Source organism: Amia ocellicauda, chromosome 11, assembly GCF_036373705.1.
Source record: "Amia ocellicauda isolate fAmiCal2 chromosome 11, fAmiCal2.hap1, whole genome shotgun sequence".
Taxonomy (NCBI): domain Eukaryota; kingdom Metazoa; phylum Chordata; class Actinopteri; order Amiiformes; family Amiidae; genus Amia; species Amia ocellicauda.
The window spans coordinates 8,142,180-8,167,152 of record NC_089860.1 but is presented as its reverse complement, the minus strand read 5'-3'; the positions used below and the strand labels follow the sequence as shown (position 1 = coordinate 8,167,152).

Here is a 24,973-nt window from a genome sequence, read left to right as displayed (position 1 = left end):
GAGGCCTGGGCATGCGTGAAGTCCTACACTCTTTTCGGCGACATGAATTAGTGAACGACATGAATGACTAAAATGAAGCCAAAATTAACACAGATCCTGTCATGTGCTAGACAGGCTGCTGGGACTATTTATGTTCAGAGCGTAATGCTTTGATGTCATCCAGACGGTATTTACCAGGTCATCCTCTAGGTCTGGCTCCTTCGGCCTCTTCTTCCAGAACTAACTAGGAAGGATCAAGCTTTGTGGGTTGACCGGTTCACTGACTTCTTCCAGTTACAAGGAGGAATTTCACTGATGTGAGAGAAAGCATGGCCCTAATGTTGTTTAAGGTACAACATTGTGTTCGGATTTCTACTTCATTTAAAACAATTAAATACATTCTAATTGTCAATGCATTTTATTTTTTCTGCACGGTTCACGCAAACTGAAATTAATCATTCGAAGGGGATAGCAGTCTTTCATGGTCTTACAAAACCACCAACACAAAAATTATAACTCTATTATGTTTTCCCCTTAGAATATGAGATTTATGTTTCGTTTGTGTTATCGCATATGGAAGCTCAACTTCAAATGTTTATCAAGATAAAAAGGTCAAACACTTGACGACGTCTCATTCAGTGACTTCTAGTTATCTTGTGACGACACTCTGTGCGGCAGTCTGTGTTGTCTGACCGAGGCAGATGAAGTGAAGACAAAACTGTTGTGTCTGATAGAAATGGCGCCTGCAACACCATCAAATAAAAACAACGCTGTCCTCACTGGAGTTTGCTGACGTTCTTCTGCTGATTAAATTAATGTTTGTATACACTGTGGCCTGCGTGTCTGAAAATGTATTTACACTCTGTCAAAATAAGTTCCTGGTCAGTCATTTATCGTAAAACAGTTAAACATGTGCGGACTGTGCCACAGTACAGACACGGCACAGGAAAAACTGTGGAGACACTGAAAATAAAAAGCTTTTGCCCTTTTTAAGGCTAGAAGTACCTTTCTTATTTAAACTTTTATTACCAGATATCCGTCTTCAAAAAGGTGGTATAAAGTGATACATCAAGCAATTTGTAAAGATTATTATTTGTTTTTAAAGTGAAATAAATGATATCCATGATGATCAAACTCATTAAGATAAATACTAGTATAAATACTAAATACTACAAAACTAGTTCAGTTGCTCTTTAACACAGGAAAGCTTGAACATATTCCATTAGGATTAAGGCCAGACTAAGAAGTAATTTTCATTGTGACAGTTGTAAGGGGTGGGGACTATATTTTAGCATCATGATGACAAAATATGTATTTATATACGACACGTCTCTGACAAAAATAATACAAAAGGAACAAAGACATTTTATTCATGTTGGTCTGTTCAACGAAAATAAAACCGCATATAATATTGACCAACCATGTCGCCAGGTTTTAACTGGAATGGAAATGGCAGAGGGATCGCTGGCAGAAACAGAATAAATTAGGAACAGGACACGTTTAAATATATTTTTCCTAAATCGAAAATAAGTGGTGCCTGCCTGGTTGCACACAGAAGCCCTGTTACAAATAATCTGGTGTGGATGACGACCACACAAAGCACAAAACAAGCACAGCTAAAAAAAGAAAGAATGGAAAAAGTAAGTATACGTCTTTCCCATAAGGGGAAGAAATGGAACGCATATGGAATAAAAAAAAAAAATAATATATATATATATATATATATATAATATATGTGTGTACTTAGATATTAGAGCAGTGAGCTGCCAAGTTGTGAGGTACTGGTTGGCTGTAGTTCTTAATAGTCCCAGTTACTCGATATATAAACAGAGAATCTTCAAACATTGCCTTTTTAAGCCTTCTTGGGTAAGGAAGAGGAATGACCTTTTTAGCAGTTCACTGAGCTAACGAACAGCGCCCGCCTAATGATCGGCAACACTAACATTCCCTCGATTTTGTTTTACGGTTTTGTTTGGTTTCTTGGCCCCCTCCTCCCTCCCCCTGTCCTCATCTAAATTTAGTCTCTCGGAGCAATAAGTCTACTAGGCCCCTTCGGCAGGAGACAGCACCTTTTAAACACAGAAGGACAGCCATCACAGAGGCAGGCAAAGAGTGTGTGGAGGAGGGGGGGAGGTTAAACTGCAACTGACATTTTACAGACATGAAGTACTCCCCCAGTCTCTGCTACCCTCACACACAACATGACCTCTACTGCTGGATCCATCCGAGAAAAGCCTCGTCAGAGCTGAGATCCTCAGGCATAGGACCCAATTTTATTATTTTCATTACGTAAACAAATCTGAGACTTAAGATTAGTATGTCTTTTTTTTCTTTTCCTTTTTTCCTGAATCCCACAGGGACGCCGCCACTCAGTTCCATAAAACCAGATTAAAATGAAAGAACAAAAAAGGGAGAAAACGAAAACATTGACGTGGTTTAATCCTTTATTCTACAGAAGTGCACCATTGGAAAATTGACAGGCTTACATTTGTCCTGTGTCTAACATTAAGCATTGTTGTTAACAGTGAGGCTGTTGGAGCTGAAAAAATGAGAGAGAGAAAAATAGGTCACAGAGATTTCTTTCTAAATCCCAATCTGGGTTACTGAATATAGGACTCTCAAAACTATTCCTATAAAGCATTTGTGCATCCACTTAGTCAAGCTTTCAAAATAACAATGACTTTGTTGCATTTTTCATTTATTATATATATAATTTGGGGAACTACATCAGTGTTTCATCCTTTCAGAAATCATGATGTAAATATATATTTCGTTCTTTATTAAATTGAACTAAACTATACATAAAAAACTGGTCTACTGTGACTCAATCCAAGTGAGTTCTCTGCTACTTCAGTGAAGCTGTGTTTGACTTAATTAGTTGAGTGGTCTTTAGTCATTGATTGAAGACATCTGTGCAACCTGCAGGCCCGGGGTTTTCCAGAGATCACTTCTTTACAACATCACCCTCATGAACAGCTGCTGCCTCTTGTATGTTGTTTTCTAGGAATGCTGTCTGTGTCCAGAGAGGGGACAGCTCTTACAAACTGGAGGCAGTGGGAGAGCAGGACACTGGGGGCTGTTTAACCAGTGATTAGGCAGTGAGAGTAAGTGTGAACATCATAGGCTATGAAGGACACAAGACCTTCCAGACCAGTGCCAGTCTTAATAAAGCACACGACTTGTGTGCAGTTATTGACAGAACAGAGCACTGACTCAAAATACAGCTACAAATGTATGTTGAAAGATTTTTGCAAGCTAAAAATGAAAACAATCTGGAGCCATCCACTATGAATGTTGTTAAATAACTGTATAATGCAATTCAAATGTATAACATATGAAGCGCACACCATCCAGATTGTTTGTATATGTAAACTTTCCTAATTAAGTATTTGGCAACATATATAGAATATATATTCATATTTTTTCTTTAAACCTTTATACCAGTGGTTCTCAGTCCTGGTCCTGGAGGAATCCCTACCCTGCTGGTTTTTGTTTCAACTGAGCTCTCAATTATTTAATTGAACCTTAATCTGCTCAGATTAATGTGTAATAAAATAGTTGGTTCTTTAATACATTTATACAGTTCTATACTTATACTGTTTAAAATATTGAAAAGGCTCCGATGTAGGACATTATTAGTTCAATTAAGGGTTCAATTAAGCAAATGAGAGCTCGGCTGGAACAAAAACCAGCAGGATCCATCTTGGGTTCAAGCATTTGTTTGTATTATTATTTAACAGAAACACTTTTATAATCCTGACACCCACATGATGACTATAAGTAGCAAACTCCCTGGTTCTCCCCTGGGACACCTCTTATGTATTGGTGGATGGCCAGGGCATGGCTTTGATCTGAGACCGCCAGAGAGCACAGTCAAAGTTGAATGAGCAGGAGTTCATTGTGCAGGAGAGAGACTGAGCGTTGGAGCGGGGGGCCGAGTGAGCCACAGTCCCTTACTTGGGAATGGAAATAAGGAACTCTGAGCAGGAGGGGGGAGAGGGGTAAAAGAAGCAGCAGAGAGGATGACTCCAGATACATTTGATTTGGCACCAGCACCAGTAAAGAGACAGTATTGCACATTTAATCAAGATTACTTTATTATACAGTCATGCTTTAATGTCCAGAACGGCTCAACAATCAGGGTGTAAATTATGAAACCAATGGGGGTGTGGAAGGTTCTTTATTCTTTACTCTCACTATTCCCTCATCCCTGTCTCTCTATCTCTGTTTTCTAACCCTTGAATGTAGATGTTCTTTAGACGGTTTAGCTGTGCTTTAATGTGAAACATTTCAGAGATTCTTGGCAGTCATGTCACTGATATTCTGAGTGTTTAAAAGTGTTTTCTGTGTGTGTAGGATGTCTGATCATTTTCTTTTTCCATAAGAAACAAACAAGAATGCAGATCCGGAGGTCCAGTCCTGGTAGACTGATGGCGGTCGTTCAGTCGCTCTGTCTCACTGTCACGTGCAGCCGCCATTCTGCTTTCAGTGAATATTAAAAAAGTTGTCGGGGGGAAAAAAAATGACATAACTGCCCGATTTCCCAGTGCTATCTATGTGAAGCTCAAAATGTATGGTTAACCCTAAGTGATGGGTATGGAATGGCTTTCTGCAACAACTACAACACCATAGCAGACGTTTATTAGTGTTAACTCCCCATCAAAAGGGGATGAGAGATGGGGAAGCAACTGGAATCCAGAGAAATTCCCTTTTGAGGTGAATACACATACACTATATTTGACTCTCTCCTGTCCACAAACCCCCTCTCTCGGAAAACCTTTCCATCCCTTTCACCTCTCACCCACCTCCTCCTTTATAATAATAAACACACTTTTTTTCTCCTCCTGCCCTCTCCTCTCTTTCCATTTTATTTTCTGTGTGTGTGTGTGTGTGTATACTGTTCCCAGCTTGCCTTTAGCGAATGCTTTCCCATATGGGGAATGAGGACTGGGAGAGGAAGTTAATTATTCCAAATAACTGTGTCTGACTCTGAGCGGGGCTCTCGTGTTCCCAGGGCCGGAGTTGCCAGGAATGGCGAGGAGCCCTCCGTCAGTAATGGTTTCCACATGGACATCTGGAGAAATCAGCCAAGCCTCCAGCACGGGCAGAAATCTCCAAATTTAGAAGAAATATGAAAATTGTCAAAGGCTGCTTCCCTCGCAAGAGAATCCAGCCCAACCTCTCCCTCCCCTACACCCCCCCCGCCTCAACTCAGGTTTTTTTTTTTTGTTTTTTTTTTCCCCTCTCTCTCTCTCTCTCTCACTCTCTCTTCTCAGACATCGCAGGTCACAGCCTGAGGTCACTGGGGGGCCCGCCACTAGCCAATGGAGCGCCTCGGTGGGCTTTCCCAGAAGCGCAACTCTCCCAGCTAGGCCTGCCTCCCTCCGCATATAAGGGAAAAGAAAAGTGTCCTCTCCCGGAGCCGGCTTGCACTTGAAAAGGGAGACTTGTGTCAGGAACCCCCGTCAGACTCTGGGGCTCAGAGAAGGCACGGCGTGCAACAGGGCCTTCCCCCCCGAACAGCACCACCAGCACAGCCACCAGAACCCCCTCCTGGGACACACACCTCACAACCGCACCCCCTCTCCACCCCCACCCCCACCCTCACCCTCACCCTCACCCTCACCCTCACCCCCACCCCGGCCAGGCACCACACCTGCGGCAGGTCAATGCAGGACACGGACCGGAAGACGGACAGATTAACAGGTAAGTCCATCCATATGTGTTCGTTTCTGTCCTTTGGGAGTAGCAAGTTCTCTGAGAAACGTAGCTCGGTGGGTTATAGCGTAGGAAATAGTGAAATTACTTTTTCATTTCATTTCAGGTTGAGTAGATACCAAGAAGAAGGGTTCACGAGGTAACTATATAGAGAGACTGAGGAGAATTGAGAATATGACGTTTGGGAATCGACAGCCTGCGTACAACTGCATAGTTGGGAGCTAAAGTGGAGTAGTCTGCAGTTTGTAGTGTCTCTGGATTGTCAGTGCCTGATGCTGTTAGAGCTGTGTCTCTTCTCTTTCTTTCCCCCCACATCTGGAGAGGAGCTACAGTGCTTTATGTTTCTGATGTGCCATGCTGTGTATGGGCCCCTAGTGGGTAGGAAACTCTTGCACCGTGCACCGGTCAAAAAAGCCCTCCAGCCCTCTCCTAGCAGGCTCGGTGCAGTTCATGTGTGCGTGGCCACAAATTCACAGGCTGTCCGGATTTGGCTTGCTTTGGGTGTCGTAGTTAAGGGAATTAAACTGCCTTTCGTCTTTTCTAAGGCTTCTGGAGCTTCCGTTGCTTTCAAACCACATTAGCTAGATTGTCGATGGCGTGGAGTTGGAATTAGTTGAAAAGAACGTGTGGGAGGTGGCAGAAGTGGAGGGGAAAATGTGGAAATGGAGTTATTACTGTTGGGACACAAAAATACACTTAACAATCTCTGTAGTGAGCAGTTTATTGCAGGATATGACATGAGAGTCTAGGTAGCTTATGGGTACTGAATGTACCTGTATCATGACTCAACACTCAGGATGTGAGCTAGAGACAGCAGAAGATTGTTGTTGTTGTTATTATTATTATTATTATTATTATTATTATTATTATTATTATTATTATGTAATTGCACTCATTTTTAGTTGAGTTCTTGGTTGCAGGGGTTGCAGCATGTGTAGTGTTTTTAGCATAAATATAGTTAAGAAATACTTTAATTTAGTAATTCTTGCAATGCCCTAGGGAAGGTGACTGGGGATACAACCAATCGTGGTTTTGCAACATTTCAGAAATGGTTTGTTATTTTTTTCCCCCAGCAAAACCTCAAAATCAATCAGAAAGGACTTCATTGTAGAGAGGAGGTGTGTGTGTGAGGGGGGGGTACATTGATGCTTTTCCTCAGAATGTGGGAACGTATGGTTTAAATGAACATGGACTTTGTATCACAATTGTAAAAGGATATGTCAGCCCAACTCCCTCCTAACCCTGTACCTCCCCTCTTTGTGTTTTTGAGATCTGGAGGGGGGGGGGCTGAGCAGATGCAGCCAGCTGTTCATATTCAGTGAGGAGGTGAAGGAGTCATACAATAAACTGATCTCAATGTAGGCTTCATCCGGAGACGGTGGGGGCAGGGTAATCTGACAAGTCCTCTCCATTGCTCTGTGAGAGATTTTAAACTGCCCCCCAACAATCATTGACATTAATTACCTTTAAGTATATACTTCACACCCCATCCATATTTGTACTTTCCACGCTTGTAAAGGGTTTTCTAACCATTTATTATGATTCATTATATTATGCATTATAATTCTTACTATCGTAGTGTCTGTATTTATATTATAGCAGCAGTGGTAATATATGCACTTTGCAATAGACTGAGTTTGAATTTGTAAGAAGAAAAAGTTGAACTCTGATAATGTCAGTGAGCAATAATATTATTTCAAGCCCCTATAATTTTTCTTCTATTTTAACAGTTGCCTTTAGGGTGCTGTCCTTTTGAATTACTATTATTATTATTTATTAATTACCAGATGCCGAAATGCAGTAGAAACACAATAGAACTGCTAACAATACATACATTTGCAGGGGCATAAGGAAGCATAGTTTAATAAAGTGTCAGCATTCTGACTCGGAAATGCTTATTTCACAAGAAACAAACAGCGCACAGGGTCAATAATAAGTGGTATTAAGTGAATCTGGAATCTGGCAGCTTCCTTTCTGGGAATAGACAGAGGCCGTGCTCTGCATAGGATCAGCAGATTGAGAAGAGTTGCACCGAGCATGAGGGACATTGACAGGAATGGTACAGTGACATGTTATCCTGACCCCCCAGTGTGGGCCTGGTCCTATGCAGTTCAACTCATGTAGAAGTCATTCTTACATGCCTTTTGTGTGGTATGCTCCATGAAAATAAAAAAATCCAGTGAACTGGTGTTGTCCCAAGCACACAGAAACAGGGAGAGATGCAGATTAGGAGACTACTTCCTCTGGCCGAATGATGAGAAACATCCAGGTGGCTGTGAGGCCTAGTGGTTGAGAGATTGAGAAAGAGTGGGAGTTTGATGGTTAAAGACTGATCTTGCTGTTCTTGCATGGCATGTGTTGTTGGTAAATGGGATGAGTCTCTCATTCCTGAGAACGCGATGGAAGCCTAGCGTAACACACTTACACAACCATTTTATTTTTTTTATATGGTTGTCTGCAGAGACATTTTTGCCCCTGTAACGCTGCCTTGCAAACATGTCTTCAAGGAAATTAAATCTAAAGTTCTATCACTCTAAAAGACACCACAACAGATCCATGGTGTCCACTTCCTACTAGTTATTCTCTCTAAAGCACGGATAGAAACATGAATATTAAATCCCCCTGGGCTGCCGCAGTGTTTCTCTTTGATTTTGAAAGACTTTGATTTTATTTTTTGTTATTTGTTTCTGCTATAAAAATATATATTTGTGAACAAGGCCCTTGCTATATATCTCCATCTGTCAGTCACAGAGAGAGATGGATAGATAGCGATGGAGACGGCAAGGGAGGAAAAGGAAATGGATGATTTATTTTGAGAAGGAAGTCTGGAAGCCATCAAGCACAAGTTGTTTCACACGACCTCATGCTGCCCCTGCGAGCTGCCCTGTCCTCTCTGTATTTCTCTCTATGTCTCTGTGTGTCTGTGTATCTCTCTCTCTGTTAGGCTCAGGGGACTCGCATTCCCAGAGTCAGTTTCACATGACCAGTGTAGGAGCTCCCCAGGGCCCTCGAGCACACAGCCCCTGCTGGGCCCCTTGGACTTTCCTGGGCCGGACTCTCTGAGCACGCCTGAGGGCACGCTCCATGACAACAGCACAGCGTGGAAACTCGGGAGGAACCAAGTGACTATGATTGCTAGCTCTGATCTATGAGTGGAAACAATCTAGTCACTTATTCAATTTAGTCGCTGATGAAATTGATCATCAATTCATTTTCTTTGATCTCTTTTTTTTTTGTGATATGTCAAAATTCTGGGACACAGGGAAGTATCTCTTTTCTCTTTAAATAAGGGCCTCTGATTGTATTGTCCAAAATGAACATAACTTCCCCCTTTAACTTGTGTCCTCCGGCCCCATTTCTCTCCTTCAGCTCAAGGTCATTGTCTGAGTCAACTCTGGCCACTTCCTTGGAGGATTTTGAACACCTGAATCACTCTTTTCTGAGCTGTACATCCGCCACGACTAACAGACCCACAGCACGCACAAGGCCAAGACGAACGCAGAGGAAGAGGCTAAGGGCTGAGATGTTCTTTCAGAAGCCTTCATGTGACCTTCAACATATGAGACAGGAGTTTAGTTGGCATTCTTTGGTAACCACAGTGACGTAGTGAATATTTCAGTTTTTCTCACATCTATCCCTTCAATTTCTCTTTCTTTCCTTCATTCCCCAGCTAGCAGTCCTGTCTCCACCATGGTACATTAATTCTCTCTGCAGGAGGAGAGTGTCAGTAGCACCTTCTCTAATATCCCAAAATAGGCCGACTTTGGGGCCAAAAAGGACACGACTTTCACATTCCGCCGCCCCTTGCAGTGGCTAAACGACAAAGTTCAGATTTTTCCAGACGTTGGTTTCTCCTAAGATTCCAGATCACACTTCAGCAAAAAAAAAAAAAAAAACTATCTCCGCCCCATACCACTTCCCAGCCACCCCCTCCTCCACCCTGGTTAAGCCAGTCCTCTTCTGGCTTGGACATCATAGCTCTAATATCCCTCTCAAATATTCCCCAGATCCTGGGAAAATATGCCCAGAATGTATTCCCATGCACCCAGAATCCTGTGTTACTGTAGGGAACTCTACTGCCTTTGAAACTTGGGTAGCAGTTCTATACAGGGGTTTAAAACACTCCTAACATCTTTAACAAAAGCTGCACGGAGATTAAAGATGTGTAACCTTAGACCCACAATCTCTCTGATGGAATGGAGGATTTTCTCATATTTGATCACGTAGCAATTAGGATATGAGGATTCAAATCTAGAATACTGGCTAAAGCCCATTGCATAGAGTCTGAACTGAGCTTTATTGTGCCTGGGTCTGGACCCGAGATTTGCATGGAGCTCTTTATATAAGTACACTTGAACTTCTTAATTCTGCCTATGTCTTTATGCGTTCTTGATTTTTCTTCTGCAAAATAAAATCGAGACACAATTCGGGTACTACAGTGCACAGACACCCACTGAGGCCCGTGCAATACTGCTGTTATTCCCTGTGTCATTACTTCAAGTTCAGTGTAGATCAGTCCTTTTAAATGACGCATACTTCTTGCTAAGCTGGTCTCTGTCTTTGTTTGCTTTGTTAGCTTATTATAGAAGTGCTCTCCCTTGGGTTCCGGAGGTCCAGTCATATTTTACATCCCATAATGTTGTGCTATTTCAGACTCTGCTGAAATCAGATTTGGGGGCAGAACACTGACTAGTTTGTCATTTTTGGTCATTCCCTTTCTTAATGGTGGGCCTTATAGGGTCTGGGTCACCAGCCGATAACCACAGTGATTGGGGAAAAAAAAAATACCCTTCACTTCAGGGACCAAAAGATTTATAGCACATTTTTGGATAGAGTCAAAAATGTTATAAATAGTTATGGGCAGTGATTGGTTCTTAAGTGACTAGGACAATGTGGGACAGCCCAGATTTTCAAAAACTGTCTGAATACATTCCCAGCATAATACACAGGGGCTGCAGGGAATGTTTGTAAATTAGAATTACAAGTACGTATCCGAGCCATTAGCTTCTGTACAGGCTTTTGGGTTTTTTGACTTCTCCGTCCTGTTTTTCTCTGGTGGTATTTACTGCAGCTCCCTCAGATATTTGTTCACCAGCTGTCTGGTTATTTACCGCAAAGCTACCAAGTGGCGCCATTATTCCCCTAGGAATCTGGAAAGATGGGAAGAGATTCAAACTGAAAGGAAGTAGTAACATGTAAATTGTGCATTAACATGTTGATAAATTGCAAAGGCAGCATCAGAGTGAGTCTAAGTGTTCTTCTGTAATGAATCATAAGCAAAAAATGCATCTTCATTCTCTTTATTTTTTATATTAAATTATGAACAACAGATTTACTGAATATTGGAGCAACTGTGTGTATAACATTTACTGTAGCACCTTTAAAAAAAAGTTGTATTCCTTTATTCCAAGATTTTATTTTATTTTTTACCCCTCTTCTCTAGAACTGACCTCACTTTACCTACAGCAGTTTGTATTCGTACTTTATTACATCGGCCTCCTTGGTTGGCACTGTTTGCTTTTCAAGAGCAAAGGTGAAAAGTTCAGGAATGAAAGCAGGGACCATATTTTAACCTCCAGATTACATCCATCTCCAAATGAAGTCAGTAGGAAAGAGAGAGAGAGAGAGAGAGAGAGAGAGAACGAAAGACACAAAGAAAGAGTGGGGAAAGGCTGAAGGAGGGGGAGGGGGGGCTTTCCTCCTCCCCACGTTTCCTGTGCAGATGATTTAGATAGATGAGAGGAGACGAGTGAGAAGTGGGAACCTTAAAAGGCAATGTTTGGCTGAGCGCAAGTCCTCGATTATCGGCCCAAAAAACTGCCTCAGTGTATAAACACTGTGCCCGTTCCCTCCTGTCTGAGTCTGTGTCTCGTGAACTGGTGGACTGAGGAACAGGCCCGGCTTACACTGAAGCTGACTGTCTCGCCCTCTTGCTCTTTGTTTAGTTTTAAACATTTTTAGGTATCCATTCAAAAACAAAAGGCAGTTTTTCCATACAGGGCTCCTTAGTTTTAACATAAAAGTTAGTAATTAGTGTCACTTATGAAAAAGACACATACTTAAGTACACTTGAAGTACACTCTTCAAGTATACGTTCTTATATGTAAAGTCATAGTATACTTAAAATGTACTTACAGTACTTCTTTGTAAGGGATGTGTGCAGAGGTTGCCCCAGTCTTTTGTTGGTAACAGGGACAATCTTTGCACAATCTTTAAATTAACTAATGGCAACAGACACAAAATTTATATATATATATATATTTCCTTCAAAATCATATATGAGGTTGCTAACTAAAACATCACAAAAACGGGATTCTGGGTTCTTTATGTTGTAGCACTTTCCTAACTTAACATTGAGAAAAATCCTTATTTGCTCAGCGTCTTCTTATGAAGACTCCATTCAGGAAATAGTTGGAGACGTGTTCCAGACACATTCAGCTGCCATCTTGTAGAAGGACAGAATTCAGGTCTGAGAATGCTATAGCTGGTTGCACTGGTCTGAAGCGTCACCTATTAAGCATGTGTTTGGCATCTGTTTGGACCTGACTGGCTCTTATCGCCAACCTGATCTGAAGCATGTGCTTATTAGGCCTGTGTTAGCATCTACTTTCGCATAACTAGCACTTAACAAAGCATTACCCATGAAAATAAATCGGCGGAAACACGATAACACTGTAAGGGTCACTGATTGGGCCCTGTGTTCGTCATGTTCTTATTGGGGTGTGTGGGTTTAAGCACAACAAGAAAATGATCTTGTTCCACCTTGATCAGAATCTACTCTATTGAAGTAATAAATGAGGCTTCCTACTTCCCAGCTGACTGTGCCCAAGTCAATAAGGTGTAATGTGCTTTTGTCTCGCCCTGCTCTTTCAGTTCAGTGTGTCTGTACTGCGTCTGCTTAAACATCTGAGTTGTGATGTAGAACATTTAAGGTCAGGGATCGGGCTGCAGTTGGGCGGTTGGGCTGGCTAATGCGATCAACATCAGAGCTGGGATGAAGCGCGTTGAGTTACCCGGGTGCTGTGCGTGTACTAATTAGCCATCTTTCCTGTCAAGTGTGACCCAAATGACCCCAGAGGGTAAACCAAGCAGGGCTGGAGGTGTGACAGTGATGGCAACCGTAGTGAAGAAGACGACAGCAGACGTGTGGCTCAGTTTCCCATCGCTTTGTACCTTTCCGCAGAGAGGCCTGTGTGTGTTGCATGAGAAGAAACAATTAGCTTGGCAGTGGGCCAGCTCACGCAGGGCTGTAAAAGTGCAGCAACATGTTTCAAAAAAGGCGGGGTGGTGTTCCTGGTTAAACAAAGCCACTCTACAGGGTAAAAAATTGCCTAAAAGATATGTCCTTTTAATGTTTTTACAATGGTTGTACCATAGTTTTACAATGGCTTCCTATGGGTTTAGCATGCTTTACTCCACTCTAGCATGAATAGCACCATAATAAACATGCCTTAGACATATATATCATGGTATATCATGGTCTTGCCTTCCTACTCACTGTTTTGTAGCTCTTCTGCACAGGATCTCACAAACCTAGTTGAGAACAGACCCTAACAACAGAGTAATTTATGCCCTGGAGTGGTTTGCATCAAAAGCTTGGTCTGTGGTTAATTATTCTTAATAAGTGTAACTTTCAAAACGCAGCAGGTTCAATTAAAGGAAAGCCACTTTTGAAGGTTAATTAAGACATGCACACACACACACACACAATCGCAAGATTATCAAAGGGTTTTGAAAAACGAGCCCCATTTGTTTTAATTGTGCGTTTTGCCATGATTCATGTTTTTGGTGAATCATCCCCTGCGCTAACCTATGACTAAAATGGAGGAATGCAAACTAAACCGGGGAAAGAGGGAATATGTCTTTGGACTACACTATTTCATATTAATGACAAGCAGGGTTGTTTTTTTAAAGCTTTATGCTCAATATCTCCTTTTCTGTCGGTTTTGGTTGGTTTATTTGTTTGTTTCTTGTTGACAAACAAGACATTCTCGTCATTGTACAAGGTGGATCTTTGTGAGATACGTGTTAGTTCAGTGTTTCGCTTATCTCCAGGTGATTTATGGGGATAGTCTAACTGCACCTTACACTTCAATTCATAAAATAGAAGATTAGATATGGCAATTGATTTTCCTCAATCTACAGTATTAGATGCAGTATTAATGGCACTGGCAAGTTTAAATAAGTTTAATACACTTCTGGGCTGAATTTGGCATCAGGCGTTCATGAGGCTGATTTCATTGAAAGTTTTAATTAGCATGTACGCCAGCACCATATTTAATTGCTCATTAAAGTCTAGTGAGCAGTTGTGAGATTTATTTAAAAATAAAAAAATCGCTTTAGCTTCCCTGCATGTGTGCTATAAACGTTTGCTGTGATAATGTTGGAATTTTAAACCCAGTTGAGCTGTGTCTTATGTCCATAGCGTGTCTGCCTCATTACTAGCTGTGAGGGTTGTTTCCTGCTATTTGCATTCATCAGGAACTGAATTCCTTGATTTACTTTACCCATTTATTGCATATTTACTGCCCTTCCCCCATCCATAGTATAACCTGACTTTGTGAAAGTGCAAGCCATGAAAATACACTAGATATAAAAGACAGTGACACCTCAATCTGACTGATTCAGGTTTTCACAATTCTGTAACAGGAGTCTTTCAATGGCCTGGAGATTTCTGAATGGTTATCCTCTTCTCTGTGAATTTGTAGAAACAGAGGCCTGAAGTTAAAATGAAATGACACTTTTGTTTTCTCAATAGTAGAACAGCTCGTAAAAGTCACAAATGAATCAAACCTCCCTGCAATGGGAGTTTAATGTAATTCCTTGCTATATATAACTTAATTTCTGTTTGTGTACGGGCTCTTTGGGTGCTGTGGTGGAACAGGGATAATGTGACGCAAGCTCAAACTGTGTTTAAACCCAAGATAAAGGAAAGTTTTTTTTTTTTTTTTTTTTTGGAAGTGGTCTGAGTGGCTTCAGCTTCACCTACTGTTTCTTTTCCTTTTATGTCAGTCCCTGGCTGAATGTGACTCGAAAAGGGAATGTTTCAAGGAGACAGTGAGGGGGGGGGGGGGGATAAAGAGAGAGAGAGAAAGGGGGGGTTAAACAGTGACAAACTATCTGCCTCTGTGATCGTGGCCTGTTTAGAGCACTGAGAGCTGGTGTTTATCGAAAGCCCTGGTTACATTTTCCACAATCCCAAAAATAAAATCGATTCCTTATAAGGACTGGGCTGCAATCCTGGAGAAGGATTTAAGAGTACCTAAAGCCCGGTCTTGGAAAGGACTCAAAACAGCTTAGGAATTTTCTTTTTTTTTTTTTTTTTTTCTTCTCTTCTCCTTCTTCTTTTCATTTACACTTCCACATTCTCTACCCCTAAACTCTGAGGGAGCAAATGAGACACTCCTCAAATGGGAAGAGTTTTGCGGGGGCTGCGGACCCAAAAAAGACACAGACTGATCATTCCAGAATGTCAGTGTGGGGATTGAAGAGGCAACAGTTGAGCGAAGTGCGTGGCAGAAAAGGCATTAAGACACTTTTTCAAACAAACAACTAAATGAAGAGAAACACATTCCCAAATGGAATGTGAAATCCCATTTTTCCTTTATGGTGCGATTGGATTAAAGCCTGGGTCAGCCGTAGTAATTTCAGGGTTATTTGCACATCTTTACACACGGGAATGAGTCCTTTGACCTTTTGACCATATTTCTAGACTCCATGCCCAGTTTGAGCTGGTTTAATCTGCCAAATGTTGCTGTGGTAATATGCTTGGCTGCAGGAAGAAGTGCAGCAAATATATAGTCAGTCTTCACAGTGCAAACTAATGTTTCAATGCATATAATAACACAAACTGTTTCAATTTACTCACTAACTGAATGTGAAGCATGGGCTTGAATTTGGTATGCAATGAGGTCCACTCTTGGCTGAATCGTTGAAACAGCAATTCAAAGATCTCCCCCACCTGCAGACGGGATATGTGTTTGCACTTAAACGTTTATCCATTTATCAGTCTCGTATATATAGCAGATTACTAGTTAAACGTTCACCAGTCTTTGATAACCACGCTCTCCTATCCAAACCCGTTACTGTTGCTATATCGGTCAAGCTAACGAGAAAAACAATACCACAGACACACAGAGCTCCTGCCTTCATTGATTACATGTTCATAAAGGTGAGCTATGATTGGATGACTATGAGCAGAACATAGGAATTATGTGTTTTTTGCAGCGGGAAAGTTGTTATATTCCCCTGTATACTGAAACATTTAACTCAAAATACATGCACCCCATGGCACTTTGCACACCACTGCACTAGAGGAGACTTTCTCTCTGTTATCTTGCAGCCTGACAGCAATCTAGTTCAGTTGGCCAAGTCTCGTTTTTATGTCTGCTTCCCCTGGCTTTTAGAGAGGTTATAAGAGACTTACCACTTAAGCAGCCTTCATGCTTATAAGCAACACAATAATACACATGGCATGGTAACGCACCGCACGGTCTGCAAATTGTTGTGTTTTACATGAAAGCAGGCCCTGGGATGAAAGGCTCACGGGAAACAAGTGCGTCTGCCCTCAAGGCTGTCTGACATCTGTTCAGATTCATGTAAACAGGATCTCTCTGTCTTCTCTCTCTTTCAGCACCAAGTAAACATCTGAAAGGGAGCAGGGCTACCGCAGTCCCATACACAGAGCCCAGCCAGGTGAGTGTAGCTCTGGACAGATGTTTCGTATTTATGTGATTAAGGACGACCTGAGGTGAAGACGTCAGCGCGTGTGCTGCAGGGCTTAGCGAGGCTGCAATCTCTAAGCTTCTCTGACAGTCTTTGAAACTGCACAGCAACCCCCTCTCCGCCTTCCAACTCTTGCAAAGGACATCGAGCTGGCCTTCTCCCTGCCTTATTGGCCCAGACTGAGAGAGCTTTTCGTATTGTACTCGTCAGTCCTGGCTGGGCTGAAACCGCCACAGAACATTCCACCTCCTCTTATGTTTGGGATATTTGAGGTTGACACTGTATTCCATATTTCCTGGTGGCTTTGGAAGTTGTGTCCTGTTCATTGTGTGTGTGTGTGTGTGGAGTGCTGTTTAAAGGACTGGGTGTATTGGAGGTCCTGGGACATATTTGTTTTGTATCTAATTAATTTGTATTTTCTCTTGTATTGTGTGAACTAAAACTGGGTAGTTGAAGTCAAAAGCAAATACACTCTTCCCTATACAGTTCCTATTTAGCATCTACATCCATTTGCAGAACTGAACCCTCCTTGTTACACATTGCTTCAGGCTAGTTACAGCCTGGGGTAGAATTTACCAAAGAATTAACCCATGTAAGCTTTAACAGATTTAATACACCAGTGAATTACTTTCTTTGAATAGTCTCTTCAGTAACAGAACAAAATGCTAACAATGTTCTGTTTGTTGCTACAGACATTGCCAACATATAAAATATATAATTCATTGTCTACTGGCTTTGATGCCCACTGATTAGCTGTACATATTTCACACTGCTCTCTGGGTTGTGAAAGGCTTTATTGATGACCAATATCTCTTAAGAGAGGGGTTTTGAAACTGTTGTCTATGGACCCCAAGGAGTCTGTAAAACACTATTTAAAGTGTCTGTGAAACAATAAAATGCTAGACAAAATCCTCTAAGGCTGTTAACAGTATATATTGGAAGCTGCAAGTCTGAAAATGGTCCCTCCAGCCTAATATATCTCAGAAGCGCTGTTTCAAGGGGGAGCTGTAAAAAAATCTTTCTTTAATAATTCTAGTTCAGAAACTCAGTCAGTGGCACTGTGGGGATCGAGGTTCAGAGCCCTGACACAAGAGTATCTCTGTGACCGGGCACCCTCAGGAATTGTAATGTACCAGACCTGGCACCAGTGGGCACAATGAACCCCAGTGCAGTGCCGTCACTCCCAGCAGCCCTGCAGGCTCTGAGAAAGGTCTCCTCTGGATCTACCTGCCTAGCCACTCCTCCAATAAGCCTCCGAGCCCCTTTCCGAAACAGCTGGTGTGGGGATCAGGGCTGTGAAGTGCTGAGCTCAGGGGAGATGGGAGAGCGGGGGTTGGGGGGGAACATACCAGGCGCTGACACGCAATTTAGATGCTGCTGACGAGGCCTTGAGTGTTTTTCCAGGTTGTGCTGTGCAGGCCCCTCCACATAAAGACACCACAGTGCCTTATGATGTGGCAGACCCCATCCCCATCAAATCTCTTCCCTCCCTGTCCTGTTTTCTGCAGGAAAGACAATTGCTCCAGCATGTTAAGCCTCCTTCTGTGTTTTGTCCAGCCGCTCACGCTGTGTAGCAAATGACGCATGAATTCACTCTTCTTCATCAGTCGGGGAATATCGAAGGCACCTCGCTTTTGTCCACAAAGGACACGTGCAGTCAGAAAACATTACCTCCCAACAGTGGTGCCGGCAGTGACATTGCAGTGTCCTGAATGTATGACGCAAACTAAGTTCGACTGCAGTACAAGAAGATTGAATGTGACGTTGGTCTAGGCCACCACATGGCTTTCTGTTCTTTCCGTCTACAGATCCCAAATTAACAATACAATTTTACTGTAGTCAATTATCTTTAGGGCTTTCTGTTGCCTCCACCTCTTTGTCTCTGTACGGTCCTGGCTTCAGGCTGCTCATCTCGGGTCTTCTGTCTTTCCTCTTATCCTTCAGCTCTGACCTCCCTGAGGTGAGAGGTGAGAAAGTCAGGCAGCCATCCCGTGCTGGAGAGGAGAATGTGAGGTGTCTGCATCCGTCTACAAAACGCGGGAGTACAGTCTCTCGCCATATGGAGATGCACACCTGGTGAGCGTCCAAGCAGCTGTCACACAGAGCAAAAGCCTCCACTTTTTCCACCAGGTCCTCATGTACAAAAAAAAAAGTAATTAGACTAGGTGAAATACCAAAAGATCCTCTATGTTCCGTCACCCATAATAGAATTCTAGACGGAGCAACTCAGAGAGAGAGGTTCCACAGCAATATCTCGATCCATTCTGTCATTGCTCCTTTTTACAGGCACTGGAAGATTCCCTAACATGAAATGACAGAATGGTGGTCTGTCCGTCAGGGAGTGAATCAGTCCAAGACGGTTGTTGAACGGTTTGTTGCTGTGCTGAGTTTAGGTCTGTATTTTAAAAAGGTGAGTGAAACTGTTAAGGAAATGAAGAACCAATAGTAGACCCTACAGTGCACTAATACCCTATAATAAAACAAGCCGAGCTTAAATAGAAACGGGCTCCAGATCTGCATACTGAACAAGTGAGTTTGCACACATCACACAGATGAACGCAGTGTCGGGAAATCCCCACGCTTGCTCTCACACATGCAAGTACATTATGACAGAGAAGAAATTATTAGCGAAAACGCTACAGGGAGCGATACTAAAATCCAGTCCACACCCTGCAGAATATGTTATGGATTATAAGGGAAGAAACTGGCAGATCATAATAAACAGAGGACCACTTAGCAACAGTTCTGTGTGGACTGTGGACTGTGCCCTCTCTCTTTCTCTCGCTCTCTCTCGCTCGCTCTGCTGTCCCCAGGCCCGTGGTGCAGTGCTGCATCTCTGGTCAGTTGGGAGTCTGAGATGAAGCACTGTAGCTCAGGAGGGGGACACTGCCCATCCTACGTCTGTGTTTCAGTGTACTGTGCCCTATCTCTGCCCCTCTCCCCCTCTCCCTGTCCTCGGGGTCCAGTTTTCCCAGGAATCCCTTGGTCAAACATAGGGGGATTCCTGGAAATACTGTTCTTGGGGGCGGGGCTTGGCAACGCGACATCAGGAAGAAGGATGTTCACCTTTAAGATCCTGAAACCATGGGAAGAGAGGAGGCAACAGGCCTAGAAGAGGAAGACTAGAAGGCAGGTGTTCTGCTCTCTGCCTGCGCTGTGCAAACATTCAAATGGTTTTTATTGAGCACTTCCAGCCCCCGCACAGCATGCAACCAAGGGCATGGAGAGCACTATGAAAACCAGAATCAGAGGCCAGCGCACTCCTGTAGTCGTCCCGTTTCCCTGTTTTTGTTTCGGGAAGGAACCAGCTGCTTCAAACCTTGGATCTGTCTCCTTCCCATCAAGCCAAAAACCACGAGGGTCTTCCACAGCTCTTTAGCACACGCTGGTGATGAACTGTTGGAGGACAGAGTTCAAGCGCCGGCTCTGCAGTTTTGGTAGTGTAAATGTATAGTGTTTGTTATGTTTCTGTAAATAGTGCCATACCGTCCTAGTGAAAGCATTGCTGTTCTGTCAGTTGTGATGCTTGTTTTCCTTCTTTCGGGGTTATAATCTTGAAAACACCACAGAGAGGGGTTGTATTATGATGGCCCAGTCCAGCTGTGCCCTATTTCATGCCAGAGTGTTACTGTAAGTGTTACATATGCTGCCATGTATTAATGCTCAATAAAACTTGGAAAGACATACACTGTGTCTCTGTCCCTGTATTGACCCCGTTTCAGTTCTGTAAGGGTAGCAAGCAAGAACTACTCGACTAGTGAAAACAGTAGCCGGGTAACATACAAGCAGATACTCTCGCTGACAAAAACTGTTTTGCTAGCCAGTCAGAGGTACTGAAATGATGCATAACACTGCAAAATACTCATTTGTCAGATTTAGAGAGGGAGGGGGGAGAACCTATATCTCATGTCTAAAGGGTAAGGAAAAAAAAAAAAAAAAAAAGAAGAGTATAGGTTGCAGGGGGGGGGGCGGGCAGAAGGGGGTGTGTTGGCCTCCTTGCTTGATACAACTTTAAATTGATGTGAAAATGCATTTTCAAAGTGACAAGCCACCACGCTAGTGCCTTGACACCCAGGGGCACAGGAATGATGGGACGCAGCCAACCGTGGAGAAACGCTGAGGATCCAATACACCTTTCAAACGATGCTGCCCTGACTCTGTGAGACCAGCATTCACTGGCACTTTGCACCACTTGCTGGAAGTCCACTGGGAGCCCGGGCCTGCCAGTGCACCAGCCCCCACACACTCGCACACGACAGCCTGTCACACTCAATCACTCAAGAGTGCACCCATACTCAGCTCTTCAGGGGGACGGCAAATATATAGTGTTGTAAGTGCTTGAGTGAGTGCAAGCATGCCACAAACAATGCAGAAATGGCACTACTGTAAACTGCTGAGATGGACACAATTTTTGAAATAGTATCATACAGATATGTTGACACAAAGTGTTTTTGTTGTGCTAGCTTGTAGATGGAGCATTTTCAAGTAACAATTTTTTCCTTTGCTTTTTTGACCCTAGTTTGCATACCAGTAATTTTCCCACTGGGTTGTGCCAATTCAGTCAAAGGGTATGGGGATGTACGTGTTTGATGCATCATGATTATCAGTATTATTTTCAGCTGGCTTTTCACAATCATATATGCCAAAGCCCATTCACTGCTGTAATATAATGCTGCTACAGACCTAACCGTGGTTTGTCGGTCATTACCCTTTGAATCCAAGCTGTTCTAGCGAGCACACGTCCACCCTCCACAGGGGCACTCCTGCCAGCCAGATGTCGGTTGTGTACAAAGATACTGACACTGTAAAATCAGCTGAGTTTCATATTGTTTAATTTGCAGGTGCTTGTAAATCACCAAATTAACAGTTTCTGTAATTCAAAATTTATTTTGAAATGTCGCTGGCCATACGAAGTAGGTTATAGTTAGAATAAACGAACTCAAAACTATGATAAAACAAGTCAAAATTAGGAGCCTAGATTGTATGTATTTGTAAAAAGGGAAGGGGTTTCTCCTGTTGGTAAATTTGCAAGCAAGGTATTCTGTTTCTTAATATTGAATAAGGGTGAGAGGGTAGGTGTGCAAAGCCCCGCCCCTCGAATGTACTACCTACCTGGGGTTCGCCCCCAACAAAGGTAATGGGAAGATGGCAGGGAATTTGAAACAGTTTGGAGCAGCTACCAGTTTCTTTGTAAAATATTGACTTTGTTTTATAAATAATACAACATACTTTACAATGTGAAAAAAATCTGACGTTTTGCGTACCAATGGGTTTATTTTAATGATACACCTGTGGTAAGTGCGTTTGCTTTTTGCCTGGTCTTTTTTAATTAAAAATGGAAACCAGCAGTTATTATATGTAATTGCTTTTAGGAGAGCAACAATAATGTAAAGATTTTAAATGGTGTTATGTGTATATTTTATCTTACATTGGTTTAGTGTCACACTAGCATATTTTAACCTGCCAAACACTGACACATTTGTTTTACATGCTTATCAGCAGCTACATTTTAGTTTACTCAAATTAATGTAGATTAATTAAAAAGGAACCAATTAAAATGTTTTGTGCCATGGGCTAACTTCTAATGGAAATATTAGCCTACATTGTGTTAGCAAATGTGTTTAACCATATCAGATATGTTGTGTTAATATGTTCAATGTGATTGATATGTTACTTGTATTTTTGTTTTTTTTAAACGTCCTTTTGACAATATTAGGCTATACTAAAAGGGTCCAATTTTGTTAGAAAACATGCATATTAGTTCAATAAAACAGGATACAATATTATACCATAGAAAAATCCAGTAAGTATCGAGAATTGTTTGAATTTGAAGGGCTTGAAAGAATGTGTGTTGCCTCTGCCATTTATTATTATTATTATTATTATTATTATTATTATTATTATTATTATTAATAATTGAATGATCATGTTTCTAGAGGAGAAGCTGGCCGTTGTGCTATGGGACTAATTGGACATCACTTATGTTATAAACCCCGCAGCTACGTTTCTATAAAAAGTAATGGTGACTATAAGCTAATGAGACTAATATTGAGCGTAATTGGTTGTTACCCTTTCACCATTAAATCTAATTATTTAAGAATTGTATATTAGTGTCTACATGCTTATGTCGTTGCGTGATATTGTTACTTGGGGTCTGATCAGTAGCAGCCTCTGGCGTAGGGTAACTAAAGCCTTTGAGTGGTTATATGGGGAACCGTACCATTTCGTTTGGGTTCATTGTGGTTTAATTTTGATATTTGGGGCATTTTGTTTGTATGTGCCAGTTTGCCTCGGTCCTACCTGCGGAGTGGAGGGCTGTGGAGAGCAGTTCATGTCGGCTGCAATAAGCGGGAGGGGGTGTTTGTCCTGGTTTGAAATGCAAGAGATTGCGATTAAAACAATGATTGTATTCGTAATTGAAACATATTTCATAGCATGGTTAAAAGAATACTATCCTCTGTCCATCTTACCAGAATGTTGCTATATTTATACAAAGCTAAATAACCCAGATTATTGCAACGTTTATTTTTATGCATCTCAAATTTAAAACTGTAAATGCTACTATTTTGTTTTGATCCCAAAAAAAGTAACCTTATATTCCATGTTATCCGATGTATTATAGCTGGAAAGAAGCGCAGTCTTTTGACTTTTTCAGTTGTGTGTTATTGGCGTTTTAACAGGTGATTAACCTGTTTCATGGAGTCTGTCCGTGAAGCGCTGACCCAGGATCCTGCTGGCGCTGCAGTCCGCAGATGTTTGGCAAGTCGATGTTGATGTGAAATGTAGTTTTCAATTCTACAATTAATGTATTGTGCTTTTATATTGTATAGCCTTTGTTGTCCCCCTCCACAGACATGTATGGATGTGCACTAATGGTCTAACACCACCGAGATGTTTTATCATGTGCTGTTTTATAATAAAGCTTTACAAATGTATTTATTGGTTTGTGGTATTTCCCCAGTGTCGCCCATGTTGTACTGGGAGTTTTGAGGCTGGAGAACCTGTTTCTACAATGCGATGGGCACTTATTTTCTTAAGTTTCTTAAGGGCATTGTTTCTTGGCAACTTCAGATGCCACCCCCTTTTTAAGTGTCTCCAGATTGTCCCGCCAAAAACCATGAGTTGTAACCTCATACCCCCCTCTATACTATCAACAAACCCCATCCACCCAATTTAGAGGGGAAGCCATGCAGACAAGATGCTTTGACTATAGTGACCAATGCACCCACTTGCCACATTGGGCATCAACTATGCTTGGTGAATTACTGGTGATTGTTAACAAGACTCGACCCACCAGTTACAAAACAGCAGTGGGCTGGCTGTGGTCTTGTTTACCTGTATACCACCTTATATCACCACAGACAGCGGCCCTCTGTGCCCATCTAATATAACCAGCCTGGCTTTCAACAATGGGTCCCTTTGCCCCGAGTCACCAAAGATGTGCCCAGCTTGGCCCCTTCCCATCTAAGAGGAGCTAAGCCAGGTACATCAGTGGTGAATTGTCTAAGCCCCTTGTTGCCCCCTACAGCTGGGGAAGTGGATGATGGGGCAAAACCACACCTCTACGCCAAGTGTTTTGGTGGGAAAATCTGGAGACACTTAAAAAGGGTGTAGCGTCTGTGCTATCCAAGAGAAACTGTGATGGATCGCCAAACGATTGCACAGTCTTAACAATGTCGCAATTCAAACCTTAAGAACAAACACAAGACATGCTTGAAACATCCATTGATTAAGTCAACAAAAGGTAATCAACATTCATGACATGTAAATGACACAAAACAAAAAGATTAAGGAAGGCTACACTTCAGACAGGTGGGTCTAAATACTACAAAATACTACAAGGCGGTGACAGAGCACAAGTCAAACCATGGAAAAGCAACAGCAGCGTGAAGACCAGAGGGAGCAGCTTTCATCACAGAGCTGACTGGAGCAGAAACATACTCAACCAATCGCCTGCAATGCAAAATAAATCAGCTTTGCACCCACAAAAAATACAGTGCTAATGCCCCCATTTAGCCTACTTGTTTTTCCATCAACACACAAAATGACATTTTATAAGTTAAATAAAAAGCTAATATCTTTAAATGGACACTGACGATACAACATGTGATATATTTTAACAATCGTAAATCATCATGGATTAGAGTCTGCAAAGAAATCAATAAAATGAGTGTGACAGAGGCTGAACAGCAGAAATTACAAAATCGTCTCTGATAAAAGCGGAATATTTGCGGAAATAAAATGTAGTATACAAATACATTAAGAAATAAAAACACAAAACGAAATATCTGTACGTAGGATTGAAAGCAATGGGTCTACTGGAACAAACTGTACTTACAATGGAATCACCAACACCATGAGCTTTGGAGTCACCTGTAGACATTTCCTATGAAAATAAGTCCTTAATGTATATGTGTAATGTGGATTGCTCACATTTACTACGATGGTAGGCCTCTATAACTGCAATTACAATAGAAAAAAACATGTACTGCTTGGAGATAAAATACTTCAAACCATTTATAATACACGCTCTTTAGGGAAAACTAATGTT

General features: G+C 42.0%; 1 long non-coding RNA gene across 1 annotated transcript; it reads left to right on the top strand.

Moving 5' to 3' along the window:
• Positions 1-5,206: 5,206 nt before the first annotated feature.
• Positions 5,207-20,106, top strand: LOC136762916 (uncharacterized). Its single transcript, XR_010820932.1, has 2 exons — positions 5,207-5,685; positions 16,331-20,106. It is a non-coding gene; the product is annotated as an uncharacterized LOC136762916 (long non-coding RNA).
• The last annotated feature ends 4,867 nt before the right edge of the window (positions 20,107-24,973 follow it).